Source organism: Nicotiana attenuata, chromosome 11, assembly GCF_001879085.1.
Source record: "Nicotiana attenuata strain UT chromosome 11, NIATTr2, whole genome shotgun sequence".
NCBI classification, from domain to species: domain Eukaryota; kingdom Viridiplantae; phylum Streptophyta; class Magnoliopsida; order Solanales; family Solanaceae; genus Nicotiana; species Nicotiana attenuata.
Genome location: NC_031999.1, coordinates 33,888,060 through 33,903,928, shown reverse-complemented (window position 1 = coordinate 33,903,928; position 15,869 = coordinate 33,888,060). Strand labels below are relative to the sequence as shown.

The following is a 15,869-nucleotide window of genomic DNA, read 5'->3' as shown; positions in this document are numbered from 1 at the left end:
CTAAGAGCTGCATGGTCAGAGTATACGATTACCTTGGATCCTATTAGATAGGACCGAAACTTGTCAAAAGCAAATACCACAGCTAGCATCTCCTTCTCTGTCACTGTGTAGTTCAACTGGGCTCCACTCAGCGTCCTACTAGCATAGTAGATTGGGTGCATCAGTTTGTCCTTCCGCTGGCCCAGCACTGCCCCCACCGCATAGTCACTGGCATCACACATCAATTTGAACGGTTGCTCCCAGTCAGGGGCAACGATTATGGGTGCTGTGACCAGCCTTTGCTTCAACTCCTCAAAAGCTACCCTGTATCATCAGAAAATACAAAGGGGTGATCTTTCTCTAACAGCTTACAGAGAGGGTTGGCAATTTTGGAGAAGTCCTTAATGAACCTCCAGTAGAATCCGGCATGTCCAAGAAAGCTCCTTATAGCTTTGACTGAAGTTGGCGGCGGCAGCTTTGCTATGACATCAACCTTTGCTCTATCCAACCTCTATTCCCTTGCTTGACACTCGGTGCCCCAAGACTATGCCTTCTTGTACCATGAAATGGCACTTTTCCCAATTCAGAACCAAGTTAGTCTCAATGCACCGTTTCAACACACGCGTCAGATTCACTAGGCAGTCCTCAAATGAGTTCCCCACCACTGAGAAGTCATCCATGAACACCTCCATTATATCTTCTACTATGTCAGTAAATATGGCCATCATGCACCGTTGGAATGTGGCGGGTGCATTGCATAGACCAAAGGGCATCCTCCTGAAGGCATAAATTCCGTACGGGCATGTGAATGAGGTCTTTTCTCTATCCTCAGGGGCAATGGAGATCTGATTGTACCCTGAGTACCCATCCAAGAAGCAAAAGTGTGACCTCCCTGCCAATCTATCCAGCATTTGATCAATGAAGGGAAGTGGGAAGTGGTCTTTTCTGGTGGCCAGATTCAACTTTCTATAATCCATGCAGATTCTCCAGCCTGTGACGGTTCTTGTTGATATAAGTTCATTGTTGTCATTCTTTACCACCGTCATACCACCCTTTTTAGGCACACATTGAACTGGGCTAACCCAGCTACTGTCAGAAATTGGGAAAATGATTCCCGCATCCAACCATTTTATCACTTCCTTCTTCACCACTTCCTTCATATTCGGGTTTAGCCGTCTCTGATGTTCCCTGGAAGGTTTGTGCCCCTCTTCCAGCAGAATCTTGTGCATGCAGTAGGCGGGGCTGATCCCCTTGATGTCTGCCATGGTCCACCCAATGGCAGTTTTGCACTCCCTTAGTACCTGTAAAAGCTGTTGAACCTGCACATCTAACAAACCAGATGAGATAATAACAGGTAATGTGGAGTCAGGCCCCAGAAATTCATACCTGAGGTGGGTTGGCAAAGGCTTCAATTCCAGCTTAGGGGGTTCCTCGATGGATGGTTTAGCTGGAGGGGTCTCTCTCTTTTCTAAGTGCAAGGGCTCAAACTCCAGATTTCTCTCCCAGAACCCTTTACCTTCCAGTGCCAACACCCATTCCGCCAAATCCTCACCATTCACTTCATCCAAATTTGTCAAGCATGCAGCAAGGGGATCCTCAACCGTCAACGCCTCGTCATCAGCCTCTACAATTACATCTATTGCATCAATAAGGGAACAATTTGCGAACTCACTTGGTCGCCTCATCGATTTCTGCACATTGAATATAATTTCCTCATCATTGAGCCTCATCTTAAGCTCCCCGGTCTCGCAATCGATCAAAGCTCTCCCCGTGGCCAAGAAGGGTCGTCCTAGAATTATGGGAATTTCTTCATCCACTTTGCAATCCAAGATTACAAAATCTGCAGGGAACACGAATTTCCCCACCTGAATAAGCACATCATCAAGAATCCCAAATGGACGCTTAACAGTCCTGTCAGCCAGCTGCAATAACATAGAAGTAGGTCGAGCTCTGCCAATGCCTAACCTCTTATAAATGACCAGGGGCATGAGATTAATGCTGGCCCCTAAATCACAAAGTGCCTTAGCAAAGGCATAGTTCCCAATGGTGCATGGAATTGTAAAACTACCGGGATCAGATAGCTTTTCAGCAACAGGTCTAGATACCACTGCACTACATGTCTGAGTAAGGGTCACAGTCGACAAGTCTTGAAAGTCAAACTTCCGAGACATTAAGTCCTTCATAATTTTAGCATATCCTGGCATCTCCTTTAGAGCTTCAATCAGTGGAATATTTATCTGGATTTGTTTGAGCATCTCTAGGAACTTTTTGTACTGCTCCTCCTTTTGATGCTTGGCCAAACTTTGCGGGAATGGTGCAGGAGGTCTTTTCTTCCCAATCACGTGAGGTTTCTCCTTCTCAGCTACTGTCTCAACTATTGGTTCCGCTGCTGTCTCAATTACTGGCTCAACTACTGTCTCAGTCTTGTGCTGCATATTCGTTTCTTCAGGAGCAGGCTGAACTGTTACCTCTGTCAATCCCGTAGAGTCATCCAGCTCAATGGGCACTGGAATTAGTGTCTCAGCCTGTATGTTTTCTCGAGCTCTCTCTTGCTCAACATCTAGATCCCTACCATTACGTAGACTCACCGCCATCAGCTGTTTTGGGCCTTGATCTTTTGGATTGATTTGGGTATCTGCAGGTAATGTCCCTTGAGGACGATTGTTAACTGGATTTGGGGGTAACTGGATGCAATTACACAGTTTGGCATGTTTGTTTGGCCAAGTAATTGCTTGGTCAGCATGGAATTAGGTGTAATTGGAGGGGTGTAATTACACTCTCCAATTCTCAAGGGGGAGGTGAGAATTTGTGGTAATTACACGGTGTAATTACAAGGTTGTCTTTTAGTTTCTTTCCTTTTTGTTTTTATTTTAATTTGTTTTCTTCATAACTTTTTATTTCTATTATTTTACTTTCTTAACTTTATTTTTAATTTTTAATTTTTTTTTTGAAATTTTAAAAATATTTTTCTTTGTACATTATTTATCTTTTATTTCTCTACCTTTACTTCTAGTGATTCCATGTAAATGCTTATATTTTATTTTATATTTATTTTATTATTTTGTTTTTTGAAACGACACCTCCTAATATTAGAAATAATTAGTCATTAACAAACTTAGCATATTTGAGTGATGCAATTAAAGTAAAATTTCGTTGTTAAATGTGGTTATAAACTTATTACATTACCTAATCTTAAGTTGTAGTGAAACTTACTATTATTATGTTGGAATTTGACATATGTTAAAATATTTTTTTTTTTTGGATTTTGAAATTGTGTTATATTCGTGGTTCTAATTTACTTGTTTTAGTAGTATTGGCTCACATTGCATGTTGTCATTTTTTAGTTAGAATTGATAGATTAATTTTATCATATATTTGAATAATGTTATGACATTATATTTATAAATATTAATTTATTTGATCAAACATGAATTCCACGATGTTCTTACAAAACGTATGTTTTTAGTTTTTGTAAGTATCTAAACTAAATATATATATATATATATATATATATATATATATATATATATATATATATATATATAAAATTTACAATATTAGTTATAAATATGTGATTACTAATTAATGTATATTCACGAAAACTATATATCTTAAATACCAAATATAATATCATTTATACTTATAAAAATTTATAGGCATATATGTATTATATTAACTTTTAAATTTTGATAATTACTTCATTTAAAATTTAATCTAACCATGTCATTATACTTGTGCAATCAAACAGTAAAATTGTAATTACACTATGACAAATAAACAAGTCGTCGTAATTACACAACTGTGTAATTACTAGGCTGTGTAATTACTACCTTGTAATTACACCCATTCAATTACCTGGTGGCTTTCCAAACATACCCTATATGAAAAAGTAGCTAAATTTCGATTACTCTTGAAACTGTGGCTATTTTACAATTACCAATATTAATGAAGTGGGATGAAAATGATGAGAGACCAAAATTTAAATACCAATCTTTTGGCTATCTTTAAATTACCAATACATTTGTTAGTTAAAAGTAACAAGATATTCGAGAAAATAATCAAGAAGGGTACAAAGTGACAGTGACGCTTCCATTATAAAAATTATTTAAAAAAAAAAAAAGGAAAAGGTTTTTGCATTTCATGCCTCTTACGTGGAAACACTTACATGATCTGCATTCATCCTTAATCGGGGACCATCCCTTATTCTACACCACATAAATTAACAACAAAAAAACTCCAGGTCTTTTGCTTTAACTTATTCTACAAACTCTGTAACTCTTATTATTATAATCACTTGATAAACAAGAAGCAATTTGAGGTAAGATATACTAGTGCTATACTGATACTGATTACGGAGCATCTTTTTGAGTGCTTGGATTTCTGGAGTTTATCATCTTGGAAGGTGAATAAAAGACATATATAGAAACTTTATGCATAGAGAACTTCCATGAAGTTATCGTGTCAGAGCCACTCATAAAGAAGATTGGCCATATTAAGCAAATTGATCATTTCGTGATCAAGTTGAACAACATGGATCTTAAGAAATTAAACTGACGAGAATTTTGCTGAATGTTATATGTACACTTGCAAACAACTGGATTAATTATAAATAGTAGGATTAATTCAACTTGTTTATTATAAGTAAATACTTTTAATGCCTACTTAATGGTACTACAGTTATCATTATTACACCCTGGTGGCCTTAGGGGCTTTACCCTTTATACAAGTTTGTAGTGAGTCGTCATCTGAAATATTATTTCCCTTTTTTTTTTCTCTTAGTTTGTTTGTTATTATTAACTTAAACAGAGATGGAATATACACACATGATGAGCTTAATCTTTGTTATAATTTGTATGGAGGAAAACGGAAGCGGCGGCCTGTCCATATATCTCTTAATTTTCTGAGAACTCAAAAGGTAACGGACTAAGGGTCAAATGCTGGAAATTTAACTTCAGAACTGAATATTTATCGATTTTTTTTAGGACAAGTTGGGTTTATTAGAGTACCGTGTTGTAGCTATCATACATAAATCCAACATGTAATTCTATGTGTTTTTTGTAAGTAAGAGGCATGTTCTTCTTGTTTATTATTTTTTTTTTTAAATGAACCGTTAGGATTATAAACAAAATGGAGATGTGCCAATAAATTTTGATACATGATTTCATCAGCAACATTGTGGGCATTTGGTCTAGTGGTATGATTCTCGCTTAGGGTGCGAGAGGTCCCGAGTTCAATTCTCGGAATGCCCCTTTTGTTTTTTTACTAATTATTTTTCATAGCAAAATATGCCACTTATACAGACGCAGTTGTTATTTTGGGCCTTGGATCTCTACCAGCCTTGGGGACTGAAAAGCTGGGCCTTGGATCTCTACCGGCCTTGGGAACTGAAAAGCGTGAAAATAGCACGGGCTAGCCAGTGTTTGCAAAGTCATTGAAAAATAGCCGTTAATTTCCTGCAATACGGAAAGTTCTAGCATAATATACTGGAGATTGGTGCACATGTGTATAAACATCCATCATATTATGCTGGAACTCCAACACATAGAAAGTTCCAGCATAATATACTGGAGTTTGGAGCAACTATGTATGAACTTCCAGTATATTATGCTAGAACTCCAATATATTATGCTTGAATGTTTTTCGGATTTTAAACAGTATTTCGTTCTAATTTATCTTTACATGAAAAATGGCTAAATTTCGATCACTTCTGAAACTATGGTTAATTTTCAATTACGACTTGTATATCTGGCTATTTTTGAATTTCACCCCTCAAAAGCATATCCTCAAACACAAGAATTTTGGATAAATTTCACCATTACGATGTCATTTGGTTTATATGGGTGTGTTTGGTATGAAGGAGAATATTTTCGGAAAATATTTTTCAATTTTCCCATGTTTAGTTGGCTTAAATATTTTTCTCACGAACTTTCTTTTCTCTAATTGGAGGAAAATATTTTCCCTATCAAAAGAAGGGAAAACATTTTCCAAGACTCTTTTTCAACTTCTCCATCCCTATTCTTCATCGCTACCAACCCCACCAACCCACCTCACCCCAAACCACTCCTACCCACCCACCCCAACCCCCCACCACACCCCCACCCACCCCAACTTTGCCCACCACCCACCCCAAATAGAACTATTATTAAGAGTAATTTTTTTTATTTCAACAAAATGAGTATATTCTTTTCATGATGTAATAAACGTATTTTCTTTCATTTCAACAAAACGAGTAATTTCTTTTCATGATGTAGAAAAAGTATTTTCTTTCATTTCATCAAAATCAGTACTTTATTTTCATAATGTAGAAAAAGTATTTTCTTTCATTTCAACAAACTAAGTATTTTCTCTGAAATAGAAAAAGTACTTTTTTTTTTTCAACCAAAAGAGTACTTTCTTTCAAGATGTAGAAAATGTATTTTCTTTCATTTTAACAAAATGAGTATTTTCTTTTCATGATGTACAAAAAGTATTTTCTTCCTGAAATAGAAAAAGTAATTTTTTTCAACAAAACGAGTACTTTCTTTTCATGATGTAGAAAACGTATTTTCTTTCATGTCAATAAAAAGAGTACTTTATTTTCATGATATAGAAACAATATTTTGTTTCATTTCATCAAAGTAAGTACTTTCTTTTCTTGATGTAGAAAAATATTTTTTTCAGTTTTTGTGAATTTTGAAAAGAATGACTAAATTCTGAAGAAAATTGGGGGGGGGGGGGGGTAGGTACGAGGAAGCATGAAAATTTGGGGGAAGGTGGGTTGATAAGAATAGCATAAATTCCTAAAGAAATTTATACTCTCTTACCAAATATTAGAAAATATTTTCCAAAAAAAGTTTTTCACTCACCAACAAAACAAGGAAAAATAACTGATAAAACTACTCTTTTTCCAGGAAAATATTTTTAGCAAAATTTTTTTCCACGGAAAACATTTTCCTTCGTACCAAACACACCCTATATGTTTTCTCCATTGTGTTTCCTACCGATATTGTCACGACCCAAAATCTCACATGTCGTGATAGCGCCTATCGCAATACTAGGCAAGCCGACAACTCACAAATAACCACACATCTTTTATTTAAAACATACTGAAATAAGCTTAAATAGTAATAATCTCATAATTAACTGATAAGAAAATATCGTGCCTCAATACAAAATCCCCCAAAATTCGGGTGTTACTGAGTTCATGAGCATCTAAATGACAACATAGTCTAACTACTAAAACACTATCTAGAAAGATAGGAAAGTAGAAATAAACTAGAAAGAAGGAGAGTTAAGGTCTGCGTACGCCAAGACAGCTACCTCAATAGTCTTCGAATAGATAAAGCTCCAAAGCTAGCAACCGTCGTGCCCAGAATTACATGGATCTCCACACGAAGTCCAGAGTGTAGTAAGAGTACAACCGACCCAATGTACTCAATAAGTAACAAGACTAACCTTGGGCTGAAAGTAGTGATGAGCTCAGAAAGCTACATTCCAAACCAGATTACACAGTAAAAATATGATAGGAAATATGGTAGTAATATCTCAGAGAAACTCATAATTAGATGGTACACAATACAGGAATGTAGACATGCTTTCAAGTTTAACAATTTAAGCTCAACACAGATGAAATATGCCGCGTATGACTGATATGAGGAAGGTTACATCTCTATATCTACATGTCAAATGTGCATGTAACATGTAACGTACCACAATGACAACCTTATGTACTCCCACTCTCAGAGTACTCAATCTGATTGTCTCAACTCTCACTCATCAGACTCAGTCACTCGGCACTGTACGACACCTGCGCTCACTGCTGGTATGTTAAACTCCGGAGGGGTGGATCCTGCCGAAGTACTAATATAAAGCCAATCGGGCTAGCTATGGCATGCAGCTCGATCCCATAACAGTAAAGCCATAAGGCCTATTGCGGCATGCAACCCGATCCATATAGAAATAATATATATATAAAGCCAAGAAGGCTTGCTGGGGCGTGCAGCTTGATCCACAATCTCTCTCACAACACAGCTCTCAGGCCCCAACTCAGTCATCAATCTCTCCAGTATATCGGGCTCACCAATCTCATGCCAAACAACTCAAACAATGATATATGATACAACAATAAATAGTAATAGAGACTGAGATATCATATGCAAATGATAGATGTGACTGAGTAAAAAATTGCCATTTAAGCAGGTTATTTAGCAGTAGAAATGACCCTAGTGGGTCTCAACAGGTGTATACGGCTAAAATCGGAGAGTCCGATTTTACGAACATTGTGGCATTCCATAGCGCGTCTTCAGAAGGCCCGAGGCACAGCTCGAGGTTCGACCCCAAGGGTTCCCTATGCTCAACCTCGGGGTAGTGCAGCTTGGGGGCTATCGTGGCTAAGCGGGGGATTCCCAAGGCGCGTGATTAGGATTGACCATGTCTACAAGAATGGTACAAGTCTGTACCGTGACATTAAATAGTTGTACCAGCTGCAAATCTTTGTAATAAATGCATAAGTATCATGTTGGGATTCCCCCTCCTATATAAAGGGGACCCTTGTCATTTTGTAAGATACATGATATTCAATACAAGAACAAGAACATTCTCTGCTCTCCAACTTAAACATATTCTCCCTTGATTTTATTGCTTACATTTATTGTGTTTTATTGATTGTTCTTCGTTTATTACTCATCATTGATCATAAAGAGCCATCATCAAAGCTCTTGGAACTGTTAGTTCTCCATCGATCATCCTCAATAGAGCTCATCAGCTCGACCTCGAGGCCCAGCTTAGGCTAGCTCGAGACTCCGATTCACGGCCATTCGGTTTGCGTTATACACTGTCCTCACCCTCTTATCTCTTTTTCCTAACTCACATCTAGCGTTTATCATCTAACAATTGGCATAAAAATAAATCACGTATTTTTAGAACCACAAAATCAAATTTAATAGTAATTACCATTTTCAACGTAAACAGTTTGGTGCCCACCGTGGGGCTAAAAATAATAGTAATTGTTTTCGTGCTGGTTTACTGAATAAAGCAAGTTATCTTTCACACTTTTTCTTGTCCAAGAATCTTTGATTTTAGGTCAAAATGTCTAACTCAGTGAATGCACATGAGAACAACGGTCCTGAGGACCATGGAGAGAATGGTGTAGCTTTTCCAGGCATCGGTGTACCACCGCGAAACCCTGAGGATGCACCAGAACAAATTCCCGTGGACGTGGTCTCGCGCAACGCCCAACACATCGATATAAGCTCTCACACTAACAGGAGCATACGCCAAGAAAACCAACAAGAAGCTCAGAAAACCCCAGCTCGGGAGGAACGAGAGGTTAGCCTTCACGTCACTTTTGAGATGTTGCAGGCACAACAGCTGACGATTGCTCAACTGCAAAGCCACCAAAAAACTCCGAGCACAGCAGCACCGGAAATGGCTCCTCGAGCCGAACAAGTACCAGAAAGATCAAGCAACAACGGGTCAGCAACCGACCCCGCTATCATAAAGATGCTCAAGGACCTCACAAAGAGGATAGAATCGGGTGAAAAGAAGATAGAAGCCAATGACAAAAAGGTGGAGACCTACAATTCAAGGGTCGATCAGATCCCAGGCGCACCCCCGATTCTGAAGGGTGTAGATTCAAAGAAATTTGCACAAAAGCCATTCCCATCAAATGCTGCTCCAAAGCCCATCCCGAAGAAATTCAGAATGCCTGATCTCCCGAAGTACAACGGAACCTCGGACCCCAACGAGCACATCACTGCTTACACTTGTGCTGTAAAGGGGAATGACCTGAAGGACGAAGAGATTGAATCCGTCCTATTGAAGAAATTCGGAGAAACACTTTCAAAAGGGGCCATGATGTGGTATCACAACCTAGCCCCGAATTCAATAGATTCATTTGCCATGCTGGCAGACTCTTTTATAAAGGCACATGCTGGTGCCATTAAGGTTGCTACAAGAAAATCCGACGTCTTCAAAATCAAACAAAGAGAAAATGAGATGCTGCGGGAGTTTGTATCTCGCTTTGAAATGGAGCGAATGGAATTACCGCCAGTCTCTGATGATTGGGCAATGCAAGCCTTCACCCAAGTTTTGAATGAACGAAGCTCGGTAGCTTCAAAGCAGCTAAAGTAGAACTTGGTTGAATATCTCGTCGTGACTTGGTCGAATGTCCACAACCGGTATCAATCAAAGATTAGGGTCGAGGACGACAAACTAGGAGCCCCCTCAGGTTCAGTATATCCTAGCAGGCTTCTNAGCCAAAGGGGAAAACTCAGCATGCACAGGTGTTTAGAATGATATATGTAGAAGTAGCTTACCATATATGGATTGAAGAAGTAGCTCGACTAATAAGCAAAGGGCACCTCCGAGAGTTCCTCAGCGACCGAGCCAAAAATCAATTTCGAGAAAGAGAGGCGAACAGGAAAAATGAAACAGAAGAGCCGCAACATGTCATCCACATGATCATTGGAGGAATCGACGTCCCACAGGAACCCATTGTCAAACGAACAAAAATATCCATCACCAGGGAAAAGCGGACTCGAGGTTACATACCCGAGGACGCTCTCACATTCAGCGAAGAGGATATCGAGGCCCTGTCTCACCCTCATAACGATGCATTGGTAATTTCTTTTCTTATAAATACATTTCAAATTAAGCGTGTGCTTGTGGATCTAGGTAGCTCGGCCAACATTATCAGGTTGAGGGTGGTGGAGCAGTTCGGATTGCTCGACCAGATTGTGCCCGCCTCTCGAGTCCTCAACGGATTCAACATGGCGAGCGAGACAACGAAAAGGGAAATTACCCTCCCGGTCAACGTGGCCGGCACAACCCAAAATGTCAAGTTTCATGTCATCGAAGGAGACATAAGGTACAATGCCTTGCTCGGAAGGCTATGGATACACTGCATGAGAGCAGTACCATCAACCATTCATCAAATGATGAAGTTTCCAACAAAGGACGGAATAAAAACTGTATATGGGGAGTAGCATGCAACAAGAGAGATGTTCGCGGTGCACGATGTGGCACCGGCATCGATGCCTTAAACATCGGAGGATAAGAAAATAGTGAAATAGCAATCATAAGATACATTATCGGCTGAGCCCGAATAAATAAGCAAAGGACCGTACCGCATCCCCGGAACAAGCGGTTGAAACATAACAACGCTTGAAGCGCCATCAACACTAAGGTATAACTGTCTCCCCTTTTATTTTACATCTTACACTAACCCGTGTGCAGGTGTCCGGTTGGAGAAGTCGAAGCACCTTCCAGCTCGAAGACCTTAGGTTTTAAAGCATGCGTTGCACTCTTTTCCTTCGATCAGATTTTATCCCAATAAGGGTTTTGACGGCAAGGTTTTTAACATGGCAACATCTATATGCTACCTAAGGTGAACTTAACAAGTATTCAAGGTTTCTCTTCAATCAACCTCGAATACTGGGGGGAATTCCCCCAGGAGATCACCTCCCCGGAGGAATCAAGACAAGACAAAGAGGGTCTCGATAGGAAAATGATGTATCGGGCCAATCGGTCAAATGAACCGTGTCCGCATAGAATAATCAAACCCTCGAGGACAAAAACATGTATACTTGTACCAAGTAATCGATGGAATACCTTCTACCATCAAAATGCCTTGCGCTTCAAAGAAGTTTTCTATTTTTACAAAAAACAGCCCAAGAGCCAGAAATTCCCCGAACACTCGGGGACTGACATAAAAAACTCGAAGCCGTAAGACCTTCGATCCGGAAACTTTGAGCTCGTAAGCCCTCAATGAAGCAACATTAAAATGCACAAAGAACGGCTCCAGAGCCAAAAACTATCAACATCCCGGGGACTATCGCTAAATGTCACCCCATCAAGATATCAAAAATCTGAGGCCATAAGACNATGAACCGTAGTCCGACATAGAATAAATCAAAACCCTCGAGGAAAAAAACATGTATACTTGTACCAAGTAATCGATGGAATACCTTCTACCATCAAAACGCCTTGCGCTTCAAAGAAGTTTGCAGTTTTTACAAGAAACGGCCCTAGAGCCAGAAATTCCCAGAACACTCGGGGACTGACGACAAAAACTCGAAGCCGTAAGACCTCCGGGCCAGAAACTTCAAGCTTGTAAGCCCTCAATGAGGAAACGTCAAAATGCATAAAGAATGGCTCCAGAGCCAAAAACTGTCGACGTCCGGGGACTGTCGCTAACAGTCACCCCACGAAATATCAAAAATCTGAGGCCATAAGACCCCAAACGGACAACCTCGAGCAAGAGAGCTCTCCGTGTGGCAATGATAGAAAATGTTAGACCTCCATGAGGCGTTATCAACAGTGTAAGACCTCCATAAGGCAATACCAAATCTGTAAGACCTCAAGCCAGGCATGAATCATACTTGTGCCAAGTAACCTATCTGTAAGTCCTCGAGTAAGGCATGTTTAAATTTATAAGACCTTACAAAAGGCATAATCCCAAACCTAAAGTCAAGGCTATATATTCGAACTTGTAAGACCTTTGAAAGGGCATACCCTCGATATAGACGCCGAGGCCATCTCACTCGGGAACTAAAAGGCAACGTCCAAACACAATGACTACGGTCATAAGGCTCCTGCCAAATTAACGCGACTCGGGGATGCCCGACCATCGCCATAAAATCACAGGCGCCAGCCTATGCTAGAGGTCGTACCGATCCAAGGCGTAAGAGCCCAAGCGCCAGCCCATATTAGAGGTCGTACCGACCCAAGGCGTAAGAGCCCAAGTGCCAGCCCATATTAGAGATCGTGCCGACCCAACGCGTAAGAGCCCAAGCGCCAGCCCATATTAGAGGTCGTGCCGACCCAACGCGTAAGAGCCTAAGCGCTAGCCCATATTAGAGGTCGTGCCGACCCAGCACGTAAGAGCCTAAGAGCTAGCTTAAAATACAAAAACCTAAGGGTAGATGAGCTCGAGTCGAAACCCGACTCGAAGACTGAGCCCTAATTGGTTAACTAAAAGCGCCTAAAGGCAAATACGTAAGAGGGTACGAGCCAGCCCAACAGGCCCCAGGGCCGATTTGCAAACCTAAGGATTTTCCTCGAAGCTCAATTCATCTGGCTAATCATTGACAAACATCAAAATTCAAAACAAAAGGAAGACATACACAAGCAACGAGAAATTCATGAAAAAGGAAAACTGAAAGGCTCCTTTTTATATATGTATATGAAATAATACAAGGCTTCATTTACAATGTTCTCAAGGAGCATAATACGCAAGATCAGAAAGGAAAGGTCTAGTCTGCTTTCCCCTCAGGGACTATGGCTCCATCGGCCTCTTCCTCGGCATCGGATACAAGGAACTTGGCGTCGAGTTCATCCGCCTTGGCCTGCTCTATCTCTTCCGAGAGATCGAAGCCCCTAGCATGGATCTCCTCGAGGGTTTCCCTACGTGATCTACACCGGGCATATTCATTGCTTCTGCTCTCTCGATCGAAAGCCCCTCTCAACCTAGCTCGAGCATCGACAGTGTCTTTTAAATAGATGGATACTTTCTTATCAGCTTTAGCTCGAATCTCTTCAGCTTCAGCCCAGGCATCCACGACCTCGACCTTCATCTTCAAAAGGTCAAACTCGAGCCCTACAATCCTGCTCGCCTGGACCGAGTTGTTTTCCCGAGCATTCCGGAGTTGCACTTCGATGGCAGAAACCTTGGCCAATGCATTCTTCTTGGCCGTAACTTGGGCATCTATCTGAGCCTTTAGCTCGTTATACTCGTTCTTGGCCTGACCAACTTCGCCCCAAAGGTGTTCCAGGTCCCCCGCCTTACCCTGCAACTGAAGCATCAAAATGTTAATCTCCGACGATAGAGGAGAAAACGTGCACCCCCTCGAAACAAAGTTTACCTGTCTCTCGAGGCGGTCTTCGTAGTCCAGGCTTCGACTCGTCTCATACCGAAGGTATATCAACTCTTTTGCCCTTTTGTCGTAGAGAAGCCTGAGGGATTTCTCCACGTCCAAGGCTTTTCGCAACCTGGCTTCACGACGGAGCAGCTCGAACTTGAGCTTGTCAAGAGCCTATGAAAAAGAAGCTCAGTAAGAAAATGAAAGTGCAAAACTGAAGAACCAATACAGTCGACCAAAACTTTCCACAGAACAGAGCCGCTGAGCTTCCTCAAGGGTTGAGCGCACATCTGCTGGCCTGATATCATCGGCCCAATTGAATAGCTCTCGGCGGGGATATGATCGCTCAAGACCCCACTTGACTTAGGCATCCCCTGGCCTCGAACATCCCTCGAAGTACCTTGGACGGGAGAAGAGGACGGTGGCAGAACATCCGCATCCCTCGAAGTACCTTCGACGGGAGAAGACGATGGTGGCAAAATATCTATGTCCCTCGAAGTACCTTCGACGGGAAAAGAAGACGGTGGCAGAGAAGGAGCCACTTCTCCGAGGCCAGATATCTCAGGTATTGCGGGCTCAGCTGCCCGGAAGGCCTTTCGGCTCAAGCCATCCATACATGGCCACTCCCTTCTGTCGCGCCAGTGTCTACACGATGGCCGGTAGATACATGATCTACCTCAACGGTGGCGTCTCCTTTTCGCATCCGGGCAGACCCCGCTTTACTACAAATCTCCTCGCCCGCCGAGGATTCCTTGCGCTTATTATCACTCTTTGGCCACGAAGCAGATGATCCTCCCTCCTCTCCGAGAGAGCATGGTCTCACCTCGGACAATTCTCTAATGCTTGCAGTAAAGAAGTTAGGAGACACAGAGGGAAATATTCCTTAGAAAGAAGGATCACGTGGTACTCACCGTGATGTTTCGCCTCCCATCTACCCTTCGACAAATCTCGCCACCTACGCTCATCGTAGGTCGAGCAAGTTGCCAGTTTCTGAGTCCAATCTGCCAAATTGGGGACCTCGTACGGCAACCATGGGACTACTGCAGAAAGGGAAAGAAAACACCGTTACGGAGTCTGCCTCCACTATGAACAAAGATGATAAAAGCACGAGTGTACGACTTACGCGTGAAATTCCATTTCTCAGGGAATGGCAGGAATTCTACGAGAATAACATCGACAGTCCGTACTCGAACAAATCGACTCATCCATCCTCGGTCCCCATCTTCTTCATCGTTGGAAATAAAGGGCCTGGCGGATCGACGTCGTAGGATAATCAAGCCTCGGTAATGCAAGGGCCGATACAATCTAATGAGATGGCTGAGGGTGAACTCGAGCCTAGCTTTATCTGCAAAGAACCTTATCATCAACACTATCCTCCAAAACGACGAGTGAACCTGTGCCAGGGTAACCTGATATCTTCTACAAAACTCGAGCACGACTCTGTCGAGAGGGCCCAATGTAAAGGGGTACGTGTATACGTTCAAAAGCCCTCTACATGGGCCATGATGCTCTCCTCCGGGGAAGGTACCTGCAGTACCACCTTTTCTCCCCATCTGCAGTCTTTCCTCACTGCCTCGAGGTGTTGGACCTCGATGCATGCTCCCAATGGCCCTGAACATTGGGAGATCTCTCTAACATAAAGTCCCTCCTCGAAATAAAACATCTCAAGGTTGGCTCACCGGACGCCGGCGGTGTACCACCGACCGAGCGGGAAGCAGAGGCGGAACTCTCCTCTTCTTGGTGAACGGGCTTGGGTGTAGCAGCCATAACTATGGTGAAACAAGAAAAGGGAAATGAGAACTTAGGCGAAAGCTTTGAATTAAAATGGTGAAAGAGCTGACATAAGGAAGGAGAGCTCTATGAAAAGGATAGCTGCTCAAAGTAGCAGAATCCTCAAGTAAGAGGAAAGCAAACTCATATATAGAGCAAGCGGCGACTGTCCGCCTACTCTAAAGGCCAATTAATTCTGACTAGGCCATTATCACTTTCGGAGAAGTGAACCGGCGGGACCACCTCGGTCACTTCATGGCCATGTCATACGAATGACGCTGT

General features: G+C 41.7%; 1 non-coding gene across 1 annotated transcript; it reads left to right on the top strand.

Moving 5' to 3' along the window:
* Positions 5,157 to 5,228, top strand: TRNAP-AGG. Its single transcript has one exon. It is a non-coding gene; the product is annotated as a tRNA-Pro (tRNA).